At 40.8% G+C, this 20,762-nt stretch overlaps 1 long non-coding RNA gene across 1 annotated transcript in view; it reads left to right on the forward strand.

Moving 5' to 3' along the window:
* Positions 1-19,248, forward strand: part of LOC106029133 (uncharacterized) — a 143,271-nt gene extending 124,023 nt beyond the window's left edge. The window contains exon 3 of the long non-coding RNA XR_010047591.1: positions 12,974-19,248. This is a non-coding gene — a long non-coding RNA (uncharacterized LOC106029133). The remainder of the gene's footprint in view (positions 1-12,973) is intronic.
* The last annotated feature ends 1,514 nt before the right edge of the window (positions 19,249-20,762 follow it).

Below are 20,762 nucleotides of genomic sequence, written 5' to 3' on the forward strand. Positions count from 1 at the left end.
TTTGTGTTGCAGGCATACATTGGATCATCATGCCAACTTTGACTTTACAGCCCATGATACCTCAGATTAGCTGGCTTGCAGTCAATGCAGCCAGTTACTAACTCTTCATAGGGAAGGGATTTACTGTTAATATGGTGCCATATCCATCTCATGCAGTTGTAGGGTAGTAGAGTGATTTCACTATCTTAAAGGTTGCACATAATTTGATTGAAAATTCAGAGCACAAATGTTTCCATAAAGAAAAAAAGTCACATCACAAATCAGTTTACCTAACTGTTCATTTTTTTTTGTCATGAGTTTGCAGTTTAACCACTGAAACTGGATCATATTCTTAAAAAGTCTTTTCTAATAATGTCTCAGAGGTCAAGTGGTATTCCTTAAGAATAAATGTCTATGTAGCCTTTTTATAATTCTAATTATTTGCATCTATTTTAGTAGTTTTCTCTGAGTAAAAGAGATGTATATAGAAAAAAATTAACCACAAAAACCATAAACAGTAAGATAAAAATCCTTTTAAGATCATCATAAATAGATAACCACAGTTAGCCTTTTGGCATACATTTGTCTGATTTTCTTCACGTTAGTTTGAACCACATAAATTATGAGTTTACACACTTGACCATGTAACTTTCTATTTATCTTAAAACTTGATTTATCTTTGCTTTATATATCTGGAAAAATTCTTCAAGCTTACCTACACCTTTTGAGAAAAGTAAATAGATTTTATTAAATGAATCTTGGTTATTTTCTCCTCCCAGTTTTTAAATTTGCTATTGTAAATGAGATTACAGTAAACATTCTTACACCTATGTGACTGTTTTCCAAGAACAAATTCTTTTTTTATTTAAAGAGAAAAAAGAAAGGAAATTTTTTTTAAAAAAAGCAGTAATAGGGTACAAATAATACAGCATTTCAAGGAAAAAATATACAGTAAAAAATCACTAGTTAATAGGTTACACATTGTCATCTTAGAAACAGTTGTCCAAATTATAAAATTAAAGCATATAAAGTAGACATTCATACAGTGAGATTACAGACAAGAACAAATTCTTAAGAGCAGATTTCATAGGTCAACAGGTTTGAATGTTTTAAACACTATCAGTGGTGCATAACAAAAAGGGAGGCATGAGGTCATGCAAAGAACACAGGACAGGCCTCTTCACATACCCAAATCTGAATCCTTTCCCATTCATCCTATTGGTAAATGGTGTTATGCTGACTTAAAGAGTCGATATATGAAGTAAATATGATGCTACCCAATTCTGGCTTCTGTTACCATAACAGAATATTCTTATATAGATTCACTACAAGACTTATATAGAAAAGCAGTTTAGTTAACTCCAAATTCTGGAGACAAGGAAGTGTGAGGTTACAATTGCAGCATCAGGCGAGGGCTTCCATCCTGCAGAGTGGAACCATGGTACAAAAGAGGAGAGGAAGGTGAGCCTGTGTGAAGCAGAAAACAAAAGAGCCTTGGCTTGTGTTTATAATAACCTGCCCTTGTGATAAATGACCCACTCCAGTGATAACATCATTAGTCCACGCATGAGAATTTCCCCTTTGTGGACCAATCACTTTTCATTAGGTTTCAGCTTCCAACAATTACACTGGGGCTTAAGTTTCCAACATATGAATTTGGGGGACACATTTAAACAGACGTAACACACATTTCCTCCTGCTGAGTGCATGGAAGTGCCTACTCCATTCCTGGCCTCTATAAGTAAATCAGAATAGATTAACTGTTAATACTAAGGTCAGAGAACATAGATCATAGGAATGTTTGCAAACCTGTGAGAACAGGTGTCTTGATGATCTTGCTCACTGCTGATCCCTCAGTGCCCAGGGCAGTGTTTGATTACTCCATCTGCATCTGCTGAACAGATGAATGGTCTCTGAACTGCTTTATTACCAAAATATCACCGGGGACCTTGTTTGTGCCACTTACTTGTTATTGTTATTGTTATTGTTGTTATTATTTGCTTATAACAGGGCCATTCTGCAGTTTGCTCCTAGCTTCTTTCTCTATGGGAGAAAATGCTACAGTTTCTTGAGTGTAAATACTTAATGGGACATTAGCTTCAGAATCTCATTCCCCTACTACACTTGGAGTCCCTCCTATGCCTGCATGATCCGGCAAGCACTTGCTATCTGAAACAACAAGTATTTGTGGATCCAAATTACACAGCACAATGGCCTGGGCATCTTGCAGCACAGTGTCATGTAGGAGAGAATTCCACAGACTTGGCTTCAAGAAAAGCAGACACTCACATCCACACACAGCCCAAATTGCCTGCACTCAGCTGAGGCCCTTATTTAGGTGGAGGCATTTTTTTTCTCAGAGCCATAAACAATGCAAAGAGTGATGAGGACAGAAATATAGCAGCAGAGAGAACTTAGAGGAGGTAATGGCCCCGAGCAACTTCAAAGCTCAGTTTGGCTCAGTGAACTGTTAATGGTACATGTGCTATACACCAGCACTGGGAAGGCTATCAGGAAAGAGATAAAAATGAGACCCAGGAAAAATCATTAGGTCATAAGCCTCTCAAGGGAAGGGCTCTGTGTCTTCTCCCAGGGCTGTCACAGGGTCCCGCACAAAGCGCTGAGTAAATGTTGACTAAATGAACCAATGGGAAATGAGTGCTTAGCTGTAGCTGGATTATATATGCTCCCAAAGGTATGTGAATGGCTGTTTCTGAGTGGATGGAATGGAGGATACTCATGGAATTGGCTACAGTGACAGTCTCTAAAAGAAAAGTTACCCCAAGCTGGGTGTGAGACCACACAACTGTAACCCTAATAATTGGAGGGCAGAGGCAGGAGGATCATGAGGGTAGCCTGGGTAACATAGCGAAACCTTGCCTTGAAAAATGAAAAAGGCAAAATCCTAAACAAACCAACAAGATACAAGGAAGCAAGAGAGACAGATAAAGAAAGAAAGAAGAAAGAAAGAGTTTATCCTGGATTTTATAATCACCTTTTGGGTAGATTTCCTAGTACAGTAGAAAATTTGAATTAGGCTGTGTAGTTGTGAGAACAGTGGCTCTGGGAAAGTGCCCATGTCTTACTCCAGAACCTAGATACACTTTGCTTATATCTGCAAAAAAGGACTTTGCAGATGGGATTAAGTTAAGGATCTTCACATTGTTACTGGCCACTTGGGTTCACATACTCGGGTTCATTTGCTCACTGTGGCTAAATCAAAGGACACCATTTACTTTGGTAAAAAGTATAAAGGAGTAATTCAAAACTACCTGTGAGGATATGGAGAGGCCCATTTGCCTCAAATTACTATCTCACCATGTGCGAGTGAATAAGGACCTTTTATTGTAAGGTATAGAAAGCAGGAGGTGCACAGACATAGTGCAGATCTCTGTGCTTTATCACTTCCAGCCATCTTCAGCTCATCTCCCCCTTTCTCATGGAAAGAAAAGCAGGATCCACCCTGTTGGGACCAGCACCTCCATTTCTATCACTTCTTTAGGGCTGAAGAGAGGTAGGGATATTTTCTCCTGTACTCAGCAGGAGCAAGTTTGGAGAAACTGCTCATCTTTCGAAGTAAAAATCTAACTTTTAAGTTTCATTTTGCAGTATTGATTACAATATGAGGAAATTCATCTGGATTTCCCACATGGGCCCAATGTAATCACAAGGGTCCTTATAAAAGGGAGACAGAAAACACAAAGTCAGAAGTGATAGGAGAAGAGAGAATGAAACTAGAAGATGCTGTGATGCTGGCTTTGAAAATGGAAGAAGAGGCCAGTAGCCAAAGACTTCAGAAGCCAGGAAAAGCAAAAGAATTGTTGAATCTTGGAGTCTCCAGGAGGAATGCAGCTTTGCCAACACCTGACAGAAAACACATAATAAAAGCTTTCTTTTGTATGTGACGATGTATTCCATAAGCCATGAAGGGACATGAAAATGTTGGCACAAAGCAACAATACTTTTAGTTTAAGAAAATGTAAAGCAGGATACTGGACAGAAGGAGTGAGTCTTAGTGCAAGAAGCACCATGGTCTTGTCATGACCACGTGCTGGACACAGCCATGTAACTACAGAAGAGAGGATGGACACAGGAGGCATCCAAAGAGAGACTAATAGCGGTGACAAAGGAACAAGGAGTAAAGACTGGTAATATAACTCAGCAGCACAGTGTTTGCCTGGCAAGCTCCAAGTCCTGAGTTTGATTCCCAGTTACCATCCCACCCCACCCCTCAAAAGCAAAACAAACAAACAACAACAACAAAAGAGTAGAAGAGGTAAGGTGGAGAGATCAGGTTAACCGGTCTATGATGGTCCTGTCCTTATGATGAGCAATTTAGACTTCAATCCCAGAGCACTGGAGGTTACAAACAATGTGTCTCTGGCTGCTCAGTGGTAGAGTCAATGCAAAAGTAAAAAGGTGGGTAAGGAGATTCGGTAGAGACCGTGCAGTGGGATAGGAGGAGAAACCTCTACTTTTCAGTAGTTCAGTAAGGTGACTGTGGTTGGCAACAATTGCTTGACTATTTCAGATAACTACCAAGGAGGATTTTGAATGTTCTGAACACAAGTACATGATAAATGTATGAGGTGACAGGTATGCAGTTACCTTAATCTGATCATCACGTGATGTATACATGTCCTGAAATATCACGATGTATGACATAAATATGTATAATCACTATGTGTCAATTAATAAAAAAAGGAGAAAAGGAAGGATGAAAGAAAAATGAAGAAAGGGAAAGAAAGAAAGAGCAAAAAGGAAAAATGAAAAAAATGGAGAAAAGAAAGAAGAAACAAGAAAGACAAAGAAAAAAAGAGACAAACCTTTTTGGATTCATCCTCCAGATGGATGTTCTTCTGAAGTGTGCATTTTAAATAACCTCTTTCTGAGCACTGTGATTAGCTGGAGACTTTTGGTATTTTAACTTCAGCAGGGACAGGCTGCCTCTCTCAGTCTGGGTCTCCCCTGACAGCTTCTAAGGACTACGGGGTGCTCAGGATCCAAGCAGCTGCTTGAGTGTTGCTGTACCCTGTCTGGAAGCCTGAATGTCATACATGGCCCCCACCTGGGAGGGAAGATCTTTGGCCATCTCATTTGTATCTTTCAGAGCCTAGCAGAGGTACAAGGAGTGAAGATTTCTGAGAAAATACCTTCTCTAGTCTGTCCATGAAAGAAGAGACAAGCTGAAGTGGTGGGAAGCTGGCAAGCTTCCCTAGGAAGGGACTATGTCACCTGAGAGTACTGTGCCCCAGGGTCTCCAGACTGGGTGGAGTGGAGTCTGAATGAGGGGTGCAATCCTGTAGTGATAGAAAGAAAGAAGTATATTTCCCCAAAAGCTACTTCTTGACTGGAAATGAAGGGGCTGCAAATTCTAGGGGAAACCCTGACGGCAGGGAAGAGAGCACTGCTCTGCGAGTGACAGACTCCCAGTTCACTCCAAGGCTCTGAAACTGGCCTCCTCCTCCCATTAATTCATCAGAGGTGAAAGGATCACCTCTTTGTGTTGGAAAATAAAAGAGATAAAAGTCCAGACACTGTTCTAAAGCATTGTCAGTCTAGCAAGAAAGAGAGAAAAGAGGAAACTGAATTATGGGAGGTGTCATCGGCAGATGGTTTGAGCACAAATGTGGATGCCTAACATCTGGAAGTAGCCAGAAATAGCTTCCTTCAGGAGTTATGGCTGATCAGAATCTGGGGCACACATAAGAAGTAGACAGGCAGAGGTGAAGAGAGTGTATTTGTTGTCTGTGACTATGCAACAGGTTACCCCAACACTCAGTGGATTAAAACAACAGTGAACATTTGTTATCCAACACAATTTCTTGTGAGATTAGGAATTCAAGAGCAGCTTAGTAAGTGGATTCAAAGTTGTGGCTTTGTGTAAGGCTGCGGTCAAGATGTCAGTTGGGGAAGCATTTGGAAAGCTTGCCTGGGGCTGAGGATATGTATCCACCTTTGCTCCCTCAGGGCTGTTGGCAGAAAGAGTCAGTTCCTGGTTTGGTGTCTTCTCCACAGGGCTGTTGGAAAGTCCTCATACTGTGACTGCTGATTCACTAGAGTTAATTATATAAGGGACAGCAAGGCAGAATCTAGCATCTTTAAAGACTTGGCCTCTGGGATCACACACTTAGTTTGCATACAAGGAACTTTATCCTGTGTGGAAAAGGACTCCACAAGGACATGAAGACCTGGAGGTGGAACTCACTGGGGATCATCTAAGAGGCTGGCTAGTGTGAAAGGCAATCAATGCAGGGGAATGATGTAAGTAGCACCTTGGGGCTAAGATATCATAGATTAAATAAGGAACTTGAAGTAGTTTGATTTTGGGGAAAAATACAGTTTACATGGATGGAAAGACAGTGGGTCCCTATGTACTCAGTGGAAGAACTGAACAGCACCCTGCAGGTGATAAGAAGGGCTGGTGGGGACCTGTATGTGACTTGAAAGGATCATGCTGACTGTAGACTGGGAGCTGTCTCCCCAGACAGTAGATGCTGAGCTTGGACAGATGTGTCATACTTAAGAAGAAGCCACAGGCTTTGGGAACTAATTAAATACAGGGTAGAAAGAAAGAGAGGAGTCAAGGGAGGCTTCCTTTTCTCTAGATGGATGTCCAAGAAGTGCCATTAACCATGACTAGAGTCCCAAAGAAGAGCAAGACCAGTAAGAAAAAAAGAGAAAAAGATGGTGAATCTATTTTAAACATGTGAATTTTCAGGAACTAATAGATTTTTCCGCAGGCATTTTGAGGGCCGAGAGAGACTTCTGAATTAAAGATAAGAACTAGCAAATCTTGGCCAAAAAGTATGTGGCTCTTATTTGAGGTCTGATTAAGGTGGCCTTGACTACGGTTTGGGTCTTGCTTGTTCAGGGTTGTAACCTAGTCTAGAGGTGACTGAAGTTCAAGGACAGAAGAGCTGACCTTTGCTGTATGGTTACTTCACATTTAGAATTGTCCTGTGTTTTGTCACATAGCTCACCTAATTTTTAAGATCTTCACAACAATATGGAAAGCTTACTATTGGTCAAATACATAAATGTGTTCTAAACCACTTAATTCTTACAATGAAGCCATAAAACAGGTACTTTTATAAATAAGGAAGTTGAAGCATAGGGAGGCTGGATAATTTTCCCAAAGTCTTGGAAATGGCAGAGTTGAGAGGCATTGTGAGCCTGTTAACAGAATACAAACTGGGAGCACTAGGGGCAGTTTGAGTACTGTCTCTGAGATCACACTACAGTAATAATGGAGGTAGGCACAAGCTAATTTCTTTACATTTACTCAGATGAAATAAGCTGAGGAAGAGAAGGCGGTGCCTGGGTTTTGCCAACTGCACCAAAGGAAAAAAAGGAGAGAAGAAAAAATCATGCAAGCATAAAATCAGGCTCAGTAGAACCTTCTCAGCCTTCTTTGGAGGAGCCATCTCCTGTCTCTGCAGGATGACTGAGGCATCTCTCCTGCACAATTCTTATCTTTCATCTATGATTATAAGACCAGCTAATATTCCAGATCAGGCTGAGGAGGTGAAACTGCACACACTGATGAGCAGGCAAAGAAGGAGGCATCATGGGGAGCAGTTCACAAAAACCCAACAATGTAACGTGTATATGATAGCTTCTATACATCATAAAACAGTTCCAAACTTGGTGACGTAAAACAACAGTTATTCTCACACCTGCAACTGCAGGTCAGCTGGGCAGGGACTTGGTTTCCCTCACTTGGCCTAGGCTGGACTCTCAGATATGGCTCCAGACTGTAGGCAGTCTGGGTTTCTCATGCTCTCTTCCTCCTGGAACCAGTGGGCCAACCAGGACATGGTCTTCTCATGGTGATGGGAAAAGCACAAAGAATCAAGACCAGACACTTATGCAATTGCCATCCTCAATTTGCACAAAATTTGTTGACATTCCATTGACCAAGGCAAGTCACTGAGCCCAATACAGAGTGAAGGGCAAGTGAAGTCTACTCTGCAAATTGTGAAGCCCTGGTGACAAGGACCTTTGATTAAGGAAGTAAAGAACTGAGGTGTTCGTATGTGGTGGTGGTAGGAATACGTGGCAGAGGATGGAGTTTTTCTGATCAGAGTTACCCAGTTAAACTAAGCTGGATTAATTAGGTTCTCCATACTATGCACAAGTTGTCAAAGGGATACTTCAAAAAAGGCTCCCCAGCAAGAGCATAAGGCAAAGCAGGCTGTCCTCCTCAAGAATGAGATATAGCTTCATTTTTAGCACCACCTGGGGAAACAGGAGAGTTGTCACCTGATGGAAAACAGCAGCACTGCCATTTGTCATCCTGCCATGAGCCCTTCATTCTTCTGAGCAAGGTTTGTGTAACAGCAGGAGAGGGACAGAGGGTAGCACTTGTTGTTAGAGTAACAAGTGAGAGGTAATGAGCAGAGATGGTTTTGTGGGATAAAGCTAGGGCTGGAGTCCTCTATTGCTTTGTGAGGAAAATAGTCTTTCTTCTCAGATGGAGAACCTTAGGCATGACTGATTAAGGGACGATGCTTCTGCCCACCATTGCATTAACAACTATAAAACAAGAGCTTCCTGCTGCCTGTCCTGATCATGCCACGAGATAAAATCAAGCAAAGCTGTGGGCCCACCTTTGAGAGCAAGTTCCTCCAAAGTAGCAGTTCCTTTCACTCACCAGTGTTGTGTGAGTGTTTCCAGTTAAAACATCCAAAGGTAGTGAATTTAGATGCCCCCTGGGTTCAGAGAGGCAGGCAAGAGCATTGTGGGAGCTAGAGAGCTCCTACGTACACATCAGAAGAGGGCAATTAAAATCTCCAGTGGATCACTGCCACATAGAAATGTGGCCTTGGTATTTTCTGGGTCTTCGAGCTTTTCAAGTGTAGAGAGCCGCTGAAGCTGGAGATTGATCACATGTGTGGGGCTAAAGCAAAGCCAGACCAGAAAAAACAGAAAGACCAAAACAGGCTATGTAAACAAGTTGTTTCAGCACCAAGAAGGCAAGGTTCCCAGGCCTGCCAAGCAATGGGTTGCTAGGCAGAGGGGCTGAAATTGACATCATCTTTCCCAGTTTATAAATAAAGGTGCTATAGTAGTTGAGCAATTCCTATCATCCCACCAGGAGAATAAGGGCTCCACCTGACCCCAGCTTTGTCTTTTCTTTGTTTTTCTCATCCCCTTACTGGTCTTTAACCCTAAGAACCTCAGGAGCTGCATTGGGTCCAGACATATGGCGCCAGAACACAGACCAGATAAGAGATTCAGGGTGAGGGGACACTTCTCATGTGCATGCAACTAGGGGGAGAAGTGCACTGGTATATAGGTCAGTAGTCATCACCGGAGTGTATTGATATTGGCTTCATCAGGTGCAGAGTGGGGTACTGAAACTCCCTCATTCTCTAGGGCCAGTTATAAACGGGTCTGAAAGAAACACCTTCCCCTGAAAAGAAAAAAAAAAATTACAAGTAAATTGATTATATCAGCTGTCTAACTATGGGACAAACTTATCCAAAAGAGTCACAAATGTGTAAAGACCTGTATGTTCTATGCTTGATTCCATATTTACATTCCTTCTGTGGATCTGGATTACACAGGGCCTTAATAATCTTAAGCTTCTTAAGACAACCACAATGGAACTGGCTCCAGGCACTGCTTCAGAATCAAGTCTTGAGCAGAAAAAAGATGGCAGCACGACCCCCACCCTGATAACCTTAACTGAGCCACTAATTGTCCATTCAGCAAAACCTTCAACTATCTGTCCAAAGTGTAGACGATGGTATCACAGGGCCACTTAATGTAAATTCAAAACTTCCAGCAGGGCCTGTGGCAGCCCTGCCAAACAGTAGGTTTGTGACAGCTCAGATGGCTTCCAGCTTCCCCGAGATGGCTTGCCCCTGCTTGGCCTGGCAGGCTCCTAATGGTTGGGGGGTAATATGGTTCTGATTCATGGTTTGCTGATTCCTGTTTACAAAATGGTCTTACAAAAGACAATTCAAATAATCAATACAACAACAACTAACCTTTAAGACTTCTAAAAAGTCAACACTTGGCTTTCACTAGCTGATGAAAGGCTGGCTCCAGCATATCACTGTCTCTGTAGTGAGCTTTAATATCTGGTAATGTAAACTCTCAAACTCCACTGTTTTTCAAAATTGTTTACTAGAAAGGTACTTTTTCATTAATTTGTGATTAATGTAACTCTACGTTTATTTAGGTTCTTTCTGCTTTCTTAAGTCAATTTTCATTGTCAATAGACTGACACTACACAGATTGCTAAATTTTTTGTTTGTCACCAGAAGAAGAAATTGTAAATTTACATACTTGGGAGGAAACAGAAAAACAGCTTAGAGCCAGACGAGGGGAAAAACAAACCAACAGAAATCAGCTGACCCTCTACAGATTTTGAAGGGTTATTTAATAAAACTGCTGCTTTCTACTCCTCTCACTACTTCTCACAGTCCCCCAGGCAGGGTAGGGCACCAAAATCTCTACTGAGTCTGGAGTTTGGTCCAGACCAGGAAGGTAAAGAAATAATGTTGCTTGTTTCAGCTGCAAGGAGAAATCAGGGTTATGGTTCAGTCTTCTGGAAAAAGTTCAGATCTCTCTCAATTATTTTATTGCTCAATTGGTTATTCTTCCCTTGACAAAAATTGGAAAATCTATTTTTAAAAAAGGGTATCCAAGGATTTTGGATCTTCTGATACTTATTAGAGAGGTGGGACATGGCTTTGGCCTGCTCAAGCCACCCTGGTTTTCTGTATCACCTGTACACATGCTTTATGAGTCAAAAGTTTACACTGCACTGATGCTCAGATCCCCAACAATAGTGGGGCCTCCAGCCCACAGCAGGAGCACCACCTGCATGTCACAGGAGAGCCCACGGTACTTAAATATAAAATGCAGTTTCCATTTTCCTTCTACCTTACCACAAAAATTCCTTATAATCTTCAGGTCTAAAAGTAAGCTAAATATGCTCACAATTTAAATTTCAAAAAAAAAAAAAAAAAACAAAAGGGAGAGTTTAACCTCATAATAGATTTCACTTGACAGTATATACCATTTAAAATATTTAAATTCTAATAAAGATGTAACTACCTCAGCAGATAGATAATGTAATCAAATAAATCAAATCTAAAAAGAGTCCTTTGGAATGATCTTAATACTGGACAATAAAAGCACCCAGTCAAGTGCTGATGTGGAATTGAGGGTATGCTTGGGTTTCCCCAGGAAAAGCTAAATGACCTATCTGGGTTCCAGTGTGTGCTGTCCAGCTATATCAAGGGCCCAAAAAAGAGCTGATCCTGCCTCTCAAGCTGATGCTCAGTCCTATGACAGTGATGCTATGGAGACCATGCTACAGCCCATAGAAAAGGATGTAGCTAGAACCAACCTTAATTGACCCAAGGTGCCCAGAAGATGGTAACCAAAAATAAAAAGGTCCAAATAGATGATAGAAGTGCATGGTAAGTCTTATGGCAAAAACATGTTAATTATAGATTTTGTCTTTTTCAAATTCTTTGATAAGAGATCTCTGCTAACTGACCTACAATAAATGTGACTATTTCAAATGACAAATTCTACAACTGTAAAAACTTTGTGTAATTCAATTTGGCTAAAATCTATTTGAGGACACTCTGATTGTGAAAGATGTTTGTAAATCTGTCTGCGTATTTATTTGCCTATCTGTCCAGTCTAGTAAGCTGTTGCTGGAGTCGCTGAGTTGGAGATTGCTCACATATGTGAAGCCAATAGCACAAGTGCCCATACAGGAGTGTCCAAATGGCACTCAGTGGGGTATCTGAGAAATGCTGTGAGGGTATGGGGTGCTGGAGGTGACAGGAGTTTCAACCCCGAGGGTATGGGTTGTAAAAAGTGAGCTAGTTCAACAAAGGGGCGTGAAATAGCCCCTAGGAGCTTGGAGACTTCTTGGGGACACAGATAACTCTGCATTTGCTTCTATGTCTGTTTGAATCTGTACAGATTGTCCATTTGTCTGTCTATTTGTGAACAGCTGTTCTTTTTTATTTTGAGCTCAGCAATTTTCCTTTTTCCTTTTTCTTTTGCATGTATAAATCATTTAATCAAGGTTTATTTGAGTTATAGAATTACAAAAAATGCTTCCACCTGGATTCCCAGTTAGTCAAAATGATACTAAAGTCAGTTGTGTAAATGTAATGTACATTGTTGCTTATCATAACTTGAGAGCCTCTCATTGTTCAAAAATAATATGTTAAATGCTATGATTGGAGTTTTCTTAAGAAAAAATTATTGTAAAAATGATTAAACAAAAATCCCTTGGGGTTGGGATTATTGGACAGGACTTCAACTGATGAATAAGAAAGTGGCCACCTGGTAACATTTTACCAGCTCTTGTTCATTGATTGAAGGCCCCAGTGATCTGCATAGCCTTATGGGAGACACCCCAACTAAAGTTATGTAAATATTATTGTAATATGTTCACATTGGTCATTATTAAAAGAAATAATACAAAAGGTTTTTGATTTAAAAAATGCCCATACAAAAGTTTTCATATGCTTGGTTATGACAAATGATTGTTGTTAACTCCCTGGTGTATTCACATATTCAGGCCTCCAGATGTATAGGTCTTTGAAAATGTAAAACCTGATTGTTTATGGTGACAAACTTTTGTTTCAGATTCAGACCTCTGCCTCTAACAAACACTTATGAGATGTACATCCTACTAAAGGTCAATAAGTTAGGTAAAGGCTTTTGTGTATTAGATAGGGATGACTGACCAAAAGGGAGAAATTCGATATCAAAATGAAAATTCAAATGTGTTACAAAATGTCATCAGGGTTTTTATGCTACAACATTGTATATGGTTTGATTTCTAATTTTCTATGTAAAATACGTAACTGTTTGTTAATATTCTACAGGTATTCAAATGTTAAAATACCCATAGTTGTTAACAAATAATGGTTCTATTTTATATTGTAAAATGTTTGATAATTAATGCCTCTAACTACACTGTACTGTTATCAATCTTTTCTTCCAGATGTTTAACAACTGAGGTTTGGAGACCTACAATTAGAGAGACAGATGGTCTAAGAAGACAAACAGTATTTTGTCCCTAGTTCTCCAAGGTCAATGAGGACCCATGACGGAAGAGAACCTCTGCTGCATCATTCTATATTAAGTGAGTCCCTAGTCTTCTGACCAAGAAGACTGTGAGACCACTGAGGAAACTGATGATCATTGGTGTGTGGTCTGCCTAAGGAGAGTCACCAGGAGCAAAAATCTCCCAAGCGTTCACAGACTCATCCAAACAGCTGACACTGATGGAAGAACTAAGAGGTGTCATAGCTGGTTCCAAGGTATTCCTGAGAAGACTTAACTGACCTGGATAGATAACAAAAATTGATTGTGTTTAAAACAGGTCTCACCTTAACTTGGTCTTGAACATCCGGAAAGTGTACAACTACTAGAAGTATATAAAACAATGCTAAAGTAATATGTTAAAAAGAAACTCAAATCACTAATAACTTTTGGCAATTGCCAGCTGCACTGGTAGCTGACTACTGTCACAGATTAATGGACTGCACAGGGTTTCAATTGTGCAATGCAGGGACTTAAAATCTTTGGACTGCACTTAAAAAGACCTACTGAGCTCTCCAACACAGCTCCTTCACACCTTCAATTGGCCACCCCTCCTTTGCAGCAACAAAACAAAAAAGAGGGATAGATAGGGAGCTGTTGAAGCTGGAGCTTGATCACATGTGTGAGGCTAAAGCAAAGCCAGCCCAGAAAAACTGAAAGACCAAAACAGGCTATATAAACAAATTGTTCCAGCACCAAGAAGGCAAGGGGCCCAGGCCTGCCAAGCAATGTGTTGCTAGGCAGAAGAGCAGAAATTGACATCATCTTTCCCAGTAGATAAATAAAGGTGCTACAGTGGTTGAGCAGTTCCTTCGGTCCCATCAGAGGTTAAGGGCTTCACCTGATGGTAGCTTTGTCTCTTCTTTGTTTTTCTCCTCCCCTTGCTGGTCCTTAACCCCAAGAACCTCAGGAGCTGCACCAGAAGAGGGCAATTAAAATCTCCAGTGGATCACTGCCACGTGGAAATGTGGCCTTGCTATTTTCTGGGTCTTCTAGCTTTTCAAGAAATCTGAAACTCTGCTTAATAAATCAATTTATAAAAAATTACTAATTAGGGGTTGGAGACTTAGCTCAGTGGCGTAAGTGCCTGCCTGACAAGTGTGAGGTCGTGAGTTCGATCCCTGGTACAAAAAAAAAAAAAAAAAAAAAAAATTACTAATAAGGCAAGCAAAAGAAAAAAGTCTGGGTTTTCAAAATACCAGTTTGTAATCTCTGAAAAGACCCCTGAATCACATGATGTGACAAGTCCAATAATTTCCTTTAAAATAGACTTTCCTCCCAAACCAGTTCCACCACTGAATGGAGCTTTGAAGTGCTTCTTGCTGTGATGTCTAGAACTCCGGGAGCTTCCTCTACAGGCGGGATGTGATCTCTGTTTTTAGGGATCATATTCAATTTTACTCATTCAACCAACATCTACTAAGCCGAGGTCCGCTCTGTGGTTACATGGTCTGTGCTTTTAGAGACAGACTGTACCAGGAGCAAGAATAACAGATACATAATCACATTAACAAATATAGGCTATCTAACTGATGCCTACCAAGAACGCAGAGCAAGAGGTGCAAGAGATGAATGTGGGAGGGGACTCATTTAGCTTGTGGGAGCATTCAGAGAAGGTCTGGAGAGACCCAGGTAAAGACACCAGGAAGCCTCTGGGCTAGAGGCCATGTGTGCAGGATCATGCTGACTTGGGTGTACAGTAGCAGGGCAGGGAGCCTGGGAGAAGGACAGGAGAGTGAACTGCTGAACTGTGGGCTGGATCCTTGAGAGAATCCCTGATGTCATCTGTGAGGCTCAAAGATCACCTTGTTTCTGAGTACTAAGGTGGGAGTGGATAAGAGGAGAGAGTGAGAATACTGCAGATGAAGAAGGATGGAAGATGGGACACATGAGATGGGCAGCACAGAAAGTAACTGACACATACATTGGGCATAGAGCTAACCAGAAACACGACTGTGTTTCTGTTACGTACTATCACTTGGAATAAAGAGAGAATTACTTGTTGCCTTCCGAAGCAAAGCTCCTGGTTAGAGTAGACCTAGGCTAAGCATGATAGTTTCTTCATTTCTCAACTGCTGTGAATGAACCCCCCTTTCTGAGCTAAGCTGTCTGGCTGGTTATACTTACAAACCTCATCTAGCATTGTTCAGAGTCTACAGCTTAATACTTGTCTTTCTGAACTTGGTTCTTTTAATCAAGTAGTTTCTAAGCAGGTAAAATATCTGCTATGCCTGGGCTTCATTCTAGGTGAGCTTGAATCCCAGAAATTCTCCAAGAAAGCCTCTGTGGAAAGTAGTGAGACTAGCTATTTATTAAGTGCCTGGAGCTGTTCTAAGTGTGTTAAGTATGGTTAATCCAATTGACTGACTTAATGTTCACCCCATTTTGCAGATGATAGAGGCACAGAGAGATTAAATAATTTGCTCGGGTTGTTGTTGGTACAAATTTGAGTAATGAACCCAAGCAACATGTTGTGAAATCTGTACACTTAAATTATAATCCTGAGTGTCAACACTGCATGATAGAGTTAGATAGAAGGGTGCCATGTTTATAATTCATCCTGTGTTTTGGGGAAAAGTCATGAATGCCTGCCCACTCTTATCCCTAGCAATCCATCCAGCATCACTACAGAGGAGAAGCTTCCTAGGTAGACCTGCCTTAGTGTCTGTGTGGCCAGTGGGACTTTGCTCTAACCTCCCGCTCAAAGAAGCAGGAGTGACTGAAGATTGGAGCAAGGAGCAACCTGTGCTCCAGAAAAGGCCTGTTAAAAGGGTGCTGCAAATGTTGAAGTAGCCATAAATGAAGGGCTTCTCCTGTTTGTGAACTAAGCTCATAAGCAGGTTCCCCACTGGGCTTTGCCCACAGGACACAGATACAATTGGCCTATAAATAGCAAAAGGCCTGTAGGAGGGATGTGCAGAGTCTAGCGAGGAAGATGGACAAGCCAGCAGGCAGTGATAAACACAGAGACACCAGAGCCTCACTTCCACACTGAATTTCCTGTCTCAAAAATCCCCTCTGAACAGCAGGGAATTTTTCTGATAAGGAGGCTCCTTAGGAGGTTGCAAATGCCTCAGTAAGCATTTTCCTGATAAGAACCCTATAGGACTCCTAGGCTTGCCAGAAAGCTGACAGATGCTAGCCAGAAGCTTCTCTCAGCGTGCACTTCCAGGGTGCTGGTGTGTGTGAAACCCTCAACAGGCAGAGGAAACTAGCTCCCTGATGGTGGGCTTCAGCGACACATGGGCCTGTGCTCTGCTCTTCCATCAGACCAGTAATGAGGTCCCTATTCCTCAAGGCCCCATAAATGCCATCTTATGACAGGGGAAAATATATTTAATGAAGTCTGTGTTCTTTGTCATTGCTTTGCTTTGTCTTTCCAGTGCTTAAATTTGTAAGAAACAGCTCCTGCCAGTCAATCTAGGGTGGTGATTTCTAAAGTACATTGCATGAAAGTAGTCTTATGGCATCGTGTTTTTCCATTACTAACTAACCCTTCCTCCAAAAGTGTTCTGACTTTACTTAAGTTTAAGGTGCTTGAGACAAACCTCTAGTAACAAGGAGTACATTAACCCAGAAAAAAAGCCCAAGGCCCCCAGGAGCCATGCTTGGCTCATAATAAGTAATTAGTACAAATCTTTACAGAAGGGTCTGAGCCCAATACTCAGCATTGTAAATGCTTAGCCATAACTTTGTAGTTAAAAGAGAAAAGCTATGGATTTTGTTCTTCAGCAAAACATTCCTTTAATGATTAAGCTATAGACATTTTTCAGGCTCATTTCCTTTCTAATTGAGAAACCAGCGATTTGGAAGAGGCTTTGAGGACCCCTACAAAAAACTTACTGACCTGTTTCTGACTTCACTGGAGCATGTGCAGTTGATGCTGCCAAGGGTAAGCTTAGATTATCCTAGCACAAACATGTCTGTCTACCTTTGCAGAGAGTGAGCATATGGGGAGAGAGGCTCCTGCTTTCTGGACAGTCATTAATAAGTCACTTAGAAATCATATCAATGTACTCTGCAAATCATTGATTCTTTGCAAATACACAAAGCAGCATCAAATATTTCTCAATATTTACTATGCATCAGTGCCAAACTAGGTGTTTTCATGCTGGCTGTCTCATTGGCTCTTCTTAACAGTTCTTTAGGTAAAGGAAATATTATATTCATTTTGATTTTGGAAAAAAAAACCCTAAAGATTGAGAATTGAGTTAAAATGTCTGACTGCTGGTTTCCTGTTGGAGAACTTTTGAGAACAGATCTGGGTGCCCATTATATTATTTCAGAGTGTCAGAAAAGTAAATACTGTCAAAGACCCACCTATGACCTATGACCCCAACCCCCCAAGAATTGGACAGTGCTTCTGCCTCTGACCTAACATTCTGAATATTGAAAATAGAGTTGTTGACTTAGATTTTCCAAGCACACAGGACTGGGAGATAAACTTTCACCTTCACCTGTGAGGAAATTCCTTCTCTCATACTCTGTATCCCATCAAAAGACCATCTTCTTCAAGTGACCTTTATTGACTATTTTATTGGAATTTAATGGAGAATGCAGAAATATTAAGGCAACTCCTTTAGTTCTCTTCATCTTACCACGTTCTGGAGGTGAGTGGTGTACCTTTATATTTAGCATCCTATTAAGGCTAATTATATTTCTGAATCAAAGAGATCATTTAAATTAAAAGGGAAATGATTAAGCTGAGGAGAGTCTGATTCGCTAGTGAGACAGCAACCAAAACAAAGCTAAATGTAGAACCAGGATTTCCATAACTAGGGAGATGCAGGATCAGGTCTTAGGAGGGTAGATGGATAGAAGAGGAGGAGGCTCTCCTCTCCTGCTAGGTATTCTATTCCCTCAAGAAGAACACCTAAGAGCCCTGCCCTTGGTGCTGAAGCATCTTTCCCACAAGTCTGCATGGCTGCTCAGAAAACCATGCTATGGCTTGGTGCTTCAGATATGCTGTTCCTTATTTATTGGCTAACGTCACAGGGTTCACACTGTAAAAAGAAATTAACTCAGATATGTTGGATTTAACTCCATCACTCTGTCACTCATTGGCATGGCTGTATATCAGAAATAAAGAAGCCTGACTGAATTTGAGGCTCACAGTACCTCGTGTGATCAGTCCATATTACCTCTATTCTCCAGTGTGAAGCTACAAGCTGTGAAAAATATGCTTTAGCTTAGGAGACACAGGCTTTGGGATATGTTTTACTAACTTTACATTTTCTGATATGTGGTTGGATACTAAGTTCTTTCCTGAGATTATATAATAGATTGAAATTCACTGTTTTGGTTGAAATAGGAGAAGCATCTAAAACTCCAATCATATGGTCCTATCCACGGAAAAACCATCAAGAGTCAATACGGATACCTTTAGAGATTATGATACAAGCCTTGGGATACATTTTAGTCCAATGCTTTGCTAGTTTGATTCCTATTTAACCTCACTTTTCCTCCACAAAAATATTTCCTTAATTCTATAGAGTTAAGGACTGGGCTTCCTCAATCCTGTGCTTCCTTCTATTACCACATGGACAACATTGTTCGATAATTATGTGTGATACGAATAAAGTAGGTCCAAGGGACTACTGGGAAGTTGGTGTCTAATGGTATTTTCACTTCAGCACTCCCAAAACTTCCAGAGACGGGGAACTACCCTAAACTGAGGCAGTCCACTCTATGTTAAAGCTGCCACAATAGTTAAAATCTACCTCTTAATTTTGAGCCAAAATATGTCTAGCTGTATCTCCCACTTTCTAGGATTATACATAACAAACATTGTGTGTTTTCTCCATTGGAACCTTCAAGTACCTAGAAAAGATAACATCAAAGCCCTTGTTCCTCTGTTCCTCACGAGCCACTGTCCTTAGTTCTTTTACCTGCTTGTATTATTTGACTCACAAGGAGACCTATTCTATATCTCTTTTAAAGTCTGGAGTTGGGTTATAAAGTTTGCATAAGCACCTCACATTTATTCCTGTTAATGAGTTAAATTATTCTCTAGTTTCATCCCATTTCTCAGGTTGGAATTTCTCCTAGGTTTTTTTCTTTTATACTTTTAGGATCCTTCTCTAGCTAACATTGGAAAATTTCTACATTCAAAAATAAAGAGATGCCTTATAGCCCTTTGCTTCCTTTTTTAGAAGAATGACTGATGATGTGAAGCCAGTATTTCTTTTATATGGATCACCTTGGGCTAAGATTTAAAAGCAGTAAGGTAGAGAGCTCTGTCTGACTTTTTTTCTATTGCTATAGCTACAGCACCTCAGAGAAGTTTGACATATCTTAGATTCCCAGTAAATATTTGTTGAGTAATTAAAACAAACTAGATTTATGCTGACATCTCTGGGACTATGACACAGAAGAGAAGACACTAAAATCTATGTCAGAATAAATTGACAATCACTTGAGGGGGTTCACACTTTAATATGCAATGCCAGATTCCTTCCTGTTCCAAGTTCAGGTCTGCAGGGAGAGAGATGACTTGGGCTAGGTTAATTTATTTCCCGTAAGTGGTACCTAACAACACGGGAAAGCCAAACAGAGCCTGGTAACAGGAAATAAAATGAATACAAATGCTTATACAAGTGCCAGTATTAGTTCATATCTGTTACAGCCTAACTAAGTACTCAACATTGCACAGCCATTCTCTCCTCTGATCTCACATCTTTATCATTTGAGAAAAATCTCCTTTATTCTCAACTCCACTCATCATTCTCAGCATGAGTCTCCTCAGTGGAAGTTTCCCGAGGCCCTGTTCCTCATCCTGGGCTCGACTTAGTCATTGCTGTGCAGTACACAAAGCAGGCTTGGGGAAGACGTGTGGCCGTAGACGTGAGTGACGAGAGTGAATGCAGCTAAGGCAGGAGCCCGCTGAGAAGCTGTTCTTTCTGATTTGGGCGATGACATGGTAAGAAGGCAACAATAGAAAAGAAATGTATATTTATACATCAATACATATATTTGACAGTAAGTATAAAATGTGCTTCTAAAGCTAGTTTTAAATAAATTAAAATTTAATGTTTTGAATGCCAAGGTTTTCTTCTTTTAAAAGTGTCAGTGATACTTTGAATTTGACTTCCATCTCCTCTAATTCTGTCTTTTAAAAAAATGTTACATAAATGGAATCACACTGGGGGAGTTCACATACCTGACTTCTTTCTCTTAGCATAATGCTTTTAAGATTCATGCTTTCTGTTCACTCCTATTTTATTGCTGACTTTAATTTTCTGGGAGAGTTTTTGTAACTGGTATTATTTCTTCCTAAAATGTCTGGCAGAATTCTCCAATGAGGTCACCTGGGGTAGAAAGATACATGTTACAAAAACATAATTCATTGGGTATTTGGAAATCTTTGCTGTCGGGTGTAGAGATCACTTCTTGCTTCGCACATGAGAACAGATGGGGTGCCTATAAATCCCTGAGGAGTTCTGCTGGCTGTCAGGGTGCACTATCAGTCAGAATGTGCAGGATGGGTGCGGGAGGGAAGAAAGGATTCAGCCATGGCTTTGGGAAGAAACTGGTGGGAGGAGCAAGATGTCAGGGAAATAGCCTCCAAGGTTTCCAGAACAAAGCTCAGGGAATAGGAAGAGAGCAGTGCCTCGGTACCCTGTGTGGCCTCTTGATTGGAGAGAAAATCACATCACTGAGGGTACTGCATTATTAACTATTTGCTATTT

The sequence above is a fragment of the Cavia porcellus genome, unplaced genomic scaffold (genome assembly GCF_034190915.1).
Source record: "Cavia porcellus strain 051 isolate PalLab524CR breed Dunkin Hartley unplaced genomic scaffold, mCavPor4.1 scaffold_5, whole genome shotgun sequence".
Classification (NCBI taxonomy): Eukaryota; Metazoa; Chordata; class Mammalia; order Rodentia; family Caviidae; genus Cavia; species Cavia porcellus.